The following is a 5,502-nucleotide window of genomic DNA, read 5'->3' on the forward strand; positions in this document are numbered from 1 at the left end:
TGGTTGATGAAACTAAAGCCCTAACTTTTACATCCATTGAATTAAATCAAATTTTATCTTTGCATTTCTCTAAGTGCTTAATAGTTTTCTTAAATTTTAGTAATAATTATTTTATTTATAATTCTGAAATTATTATTTAAATCAATTAGAATTAGAGGTTAATTATTGGTAATTAATATCAGCTTTCGTGGGATCGACACTTTACTTATCATATATTACTTGACTTGACCACGTATACTTGCATGTTAATTATTAGAGACCAGTATGACTTGGGGGACAAACTCGAGCTTTTTGCCTCCAACATAGCTGCCACAATGTACCCGCTAGGTTTCCGGATGCCCCACCTGTCTAAATTCGATGGAGACGGAGACCCGTCGGATCATTTGGGTATGTTCAATACCCTCATGATGGCCCATAATATCGGCCCCGAGCTGAGGTGTTTGATATTTCCTTCCACCTTGATCGGGCCAGCTAGGCAGTGGTTCAAGCAGTGTAAAAAGCATTCCATCAGCTCGTGAGAACGTGAAGTTGACTTCAAGAGGCCATTCCGAGCTTCTCAAGCTGCCCGCGTCAAAGTTGACACCTTGGCGAACGTGAAGCAACAACCTGGGGAACCTTTGAAAGCTTAACTGAGCAGGTTCGCAAACATCGCGGCTTAAGCCAGGGATGCGGACGATAGTTCCAAGCTTATGGCCTTGAGGATTGGAATTCTCGTTGGAGGGGGGCTATGGAAAGAGATACAGAGAAGAGGTGTCACCACCGTGGATGAATTCCCGAACAAGGCCCAGGAATGGATAAACCTGGAAGAGGCGCGAGCATCAGTCGCGAGACTTATCATATATTACTTGACTTGACCACGTATACTTGCATGTTAATTTTTAGAGACCAAGTTTTTGGCGCCGTTGCCGGGGACTGTTTTTATTGATATCAATAAGTTAATTTTTGTTCTAATTTGATTTGATTTGATTTGTTTTATTTTTTATTTTTTAACATTTATTCGGATCAAGGTTCTTTTGTGTTTCAGGACTTATTGGTATATTCGAAGAAATAGAAAAAAGCAGATTATACCAATAGATCGGGAAATTGAAAGAACGTGCAGACATAACCGGAAAATAAAAAGGAAATTGGAATTTACCATGGCCGACAATTTGGGAAATGGTGCTAACAATGGTCAACGGCTGCAGAAATTCCAAGGGAGCAAGGAGCACGAACATTAAGAGATTATGTACTTCCTACTGTTACAGGAGTGCATTCATGCATTAGACCTCCAACCATTGCTGCAAACAATTTTGAGATTAAGCCAGCCATCCTTCAGATGTTTCAGTCAACGGTTCAGTTTGGAGGTATGCCAACGGAGGACCCCAATTTACACAGCTAATTTTCTAGAGTTATGTGCAACGTTCAAGATGAATGGGGTAAGTGATGATGCTATAAGACTGAGGTTATTCCACTTTTCACTGAGGGATAGGGCGAAGAGTTTGCTGATATCTTTACAGGAAAATTCTATCACTACGTGGGAGGAGTTAGCTCATAAATTCCTTGCCAAATTCTTTCCTCTAGCGAAGGCTGCAAAGTTAAGGGGAAAGATTAATAATTTGTATCAGTTGGATGGAGAGTCATTATATGATTCTTGGGAGCGCTTTAAGGAGTTGTTAAGGAAGTGTCCACACCATGGAATAGAAAAGTGGATGTTAGTGCATAATTTTTATAATGGGTTGAATGGGACGACTAGAACAATTATAGATGCTGCAGCGGGAGGTGCCTTTATGAGTAAAAGTGCTAATGAGGCATATGAGCTATTAGAGGAGATGGCGATGAATAATTATCAATGGCCAACTGAAAGGGGACAATCAAAGAAGGTGCCTGGAATGATGGAATTGGATGCTATATCCATGCTTACAGCTCAAGTAGCAGCCTTGACGAAGCAATTACAAAAGACTACACTCCCATCTCAAGCTATGCACGTTCAAAACCTTTGTGAAGTGTGTGGCACAAACCATCAACCAAACCAATTTCCGGCTATCGATATGAATAACATGCCCATGGAAGAAGTCCAAGCAATAGGAAATTACCAAAGACAGCCTAATAATCCCCATTCCATGACCTACACCCCAGCTTGGAAGAACCATCCAAATTTTTCCCGGTCTAACAGTGAAAACACCATACAACATTATCATCCACCTCAGCCACCATATAAACCTACACAAAATAGGCCACCTTATCCACAACAATTTGCACACCAAAATCCTTCACCTGGCTATTATCAACCACAAAATAGACCACCTCACCAAATGCCAATGAAAACAACTGAAACCCAACCTGAAGTACTTAACCAATTCATGACTGAAACTAGGGCATCCATAAGAAGTTTGGAGAATCAAATAGGGAAATTGGCTACTTTAATGACTAATAGAGCTCAAGGAAATTTGCCTAGCACTACAGAAGTTAACCCTAAAGAAAAATGCCAAGCTATTACTTTGAGGAGTGGAACGAGATATGAAGGGCTAAAGAAGAGTCAGTCAGAAGAAGAAGAGAAGAAGTTGGATGATAAAAAGGTTACTGAAGACCTTAAGGAAGAAGAGGAGACCCCACCTGCAAATATTGAGCATCATGTTAGAATTCCATATCCACAAAGACTTCGTAAGCATAATTTGGATAAACAGTTTGCAAAGTTTTTAGAGGTGTTCAAGAAGCTACATATAAATATACCATTCGCAGAAGCATTAGAACAGATGCCCAACTATGTAAAGTTTATGAAGGATATTCTCTCTAATAAGAGAAAGATGGGTGATTACGAAACAGTGGCGTTAACAGAAGAATGTAGTGCGATTTTGTAAAGAAAGCTTCCTCAAAAGTTATGAGATCTGGGGAGTTTTACTATTCCATGCACGATTGGGGAGTTTGAATGTAAGCATGCACTTTGTGATTTGGGGGCGAGTATTAATTTAATGCCTTTGTTAGTATTCTGTTGGTCTAGGGGAAGCTAGGCCAACCACAGTAACATTGCAGTTGGCTGATAGATCTATGAAGCATCCACGTGGTATTATAGAAGATGTATTGGTAAAGGTGGATAAGTTTATATTTCCAGCTGATTTTATAGTTCTTGATATGGAGGAGGATGAGAATGTTCCTATTATTTTGGGGAGACCATTTTTAGCAACTGGGCAAGCATTGATTGATGTGCAAAAGGGATAGTTAAAGCTGAGAGTTTAAGGGGAGGAAGTAGTATTTAATGTGTTTAAGGCTATGATTTATCCTAAAGCAAGTGATAGTTGTTTCTCAGTTGATGTGGTAGAAGAAGTAATAGGAGAAAAAAAATTAAGTGAGGACCCTCTTGAATTAAGTCTTACAGTTGATGATGTATATGGTGAGGAAAATGAAGAAGCGATGAGTTATTTGAAGTTGATAAAATCAGCTGAGTCATGGAAGCATAAGAAGTTTGAAGAATTGGGTGCAGGACCAGAAAGACCATTACCATCAATTTTGAAGCCACCTGTTTTAGAATTGAAAGTTTTACCGGACCATCTCCGTTATGCTTATCTTGGGGAAAAAGAGACTCTTCTAGTTATAGTTTCATCATTTCATTCAGAAGTAGAGGAGGAGAAGTTGTTGAGGGTGTTATGAGCTCATAAAACTGCTATAGGGTGGACTCTGGCTGATATAAGAGGAATTATCCCATCAACAGTTATGCATAGAATTCTTATGGAAGATGAGGCGAGACCGACTATTGATGCTCAACGAAGACTTAATCCAACAATGAAAGAAGTGGTGAGGAAAGAGATTTTGAAGTGGTTGGATGCTGGAGTGATTTACCCTATTTCTGATAATGCTTGGGTAAGTCCAGTGCAAGTAGTACCGAAAAAGGGGGGTATGACTGTGGTTAAGAATGAAAGTAATGAACTGATTCCAACAAGAACAGTGACGGGTTGGAGGATATGTATTGATTATCGGAAGTTGAATAAGGCAACGAGGAAAGATCATTTTCCTTTGCCTTTTATTGATCAAATGTTTGATAGGTTGGCGAGGCATAACTACTATTGTTTTCTAGACGGGTACTCAGGCTATCACCAGATTGTAATTGCACCAGAGGATCAAGAGAAGACAACATTTACTTGTCCTCATGGGACTGTTGCTTTTCGAAGGATTCCATTCAGGTTATGTAATGCACCAGCCACATTTCAACGGTGTATGATGGCAATATTCTCTGACATGGTTGAAAAGGGGATTGAAATTTTTATGGGTGATTTTTCGGTATATGGGTCCTCTTTTGACACGTGTTTGACTAATTTGGAGATGGTATTGAGAAGGTATGAAGAGTCGCATTTGGTGCTTAATTGGGAAAAGTACCATTTTATGGTAAATGAATGAATTGTATTAGGGCACAAGATTTCTAAGAAAGGTATTGAAGTGGATAGGGCAAAAATTTCAACTATAGAGAATTTTCCACCACCTGTTTCAGTAAAAGGAGTAAGGAGTTTCTTAGGTCGTGCAGGATTTTATAGGAGGTTTATCAAAGATTTTTCTAAAGTTTCGAAGCCACTGTCCACTTTGTTAATGAATGGGGTTACATTTGTGTTGACCCAGATTTTGGCCAACTGACGCGGAGTCAAAATACGCTTGACGTGGATAAGAACGTTGAAAAGAATGTGATGACGAAAATAATAAAGACAAGATTTTATAGTGGTTCGGCCCCAAGATCTGGTAATAACCTACATCCACTTGAATTGTTATTGAAATAAGACCCAAAGGGGTGATAAAAGAACTAGGGTTCAATGAGTTTCACTCACCTTTGAAGAAGAAAATACAATTATTCTAGTGTAATCTCTCTTTAATCTCAAATGACCTTTTTTGCTCAAAAGAAAAGTCTTGGATCCCCTTCCCTGAGCCCTCTTCTTCTATTTATAAGCTCAGGGAAGATTTACATTGATTTGTTATAGATATTCTTTCCTAAATAGTCGGATACTCAGGAAATCATGGGAGATAATTTTGGATTCCATCATAACTGCCTAAGATTTCCTCCGTGTAGAATGTGTGTACGACCAGGCTGGTCGTATGAAGAAACCGATGGTATGACATTGGGCACCTTCCTGGTCGATAGTCGAACACAGATTCTGCCAGGTGTCAGCCACATGTAATTAATGCCTGCCATGTCATTCACTTCTGATTTTTGGGATAACATTTGCCCCCCAAGTTTGTTTATTGCAACCAGCAATAAAGAAACTTACAGGAACAACCGTTCACATCCCCACCATGTCTGTCAGAATCCCCATGCATTTTCGAAAACCGTGACATAATTATGTCTAATCAAGACTTTTCAGTTTCCAAAAAGACAATTTGACGGCTTATACACTTCCCCATGTTTCGAAAGTGGGAAGTGATGATTACTGCCTTTTGGCTATCCCTTCGATCCCTATAAGTAGGCCTTCCTTCCCCTTTAAGAAAATTTTAGTCACCATCTTTGCCAATACTTTCAAGAACTTGCACCAGAGTTCAGAGCTTCAA

The 5,502-nt window shown here is 39.4% G+C and overlaps 1 non-coding gene across 1 annotated transcript; it reads right to left on the minus strand.

Moving 5' to 3' along the window:
• Positions 1-1,571: 1,571 nt before the first annotated feature.
• Positions 1,572-1,678, minus strand: LOC133802958 (small nucleolar RNA R71). The gene has a single exon (XR_009877700.1). It is a non-coding gene; the product is annotated as a small nucleolar RNA R71 (small nucleolar RNA).
• Between the last annotated feature and the right edge of the window lie 3,824 nt (positions 1,679-5,502).

Source organism: Humulus lupulus, chromosome 9, assembly GCF_963169125.1.
Source record: "Humulus lupulus chromosome 9, drHumLupu1.1, whole genome shotgun sequence".
Lineage (NCBI taxonomy): Eukaryota > Viridiplantae > Streptophyta > Magnoliopsida > Rosales > Cannabaceae > Humulus > Humulus lupulus.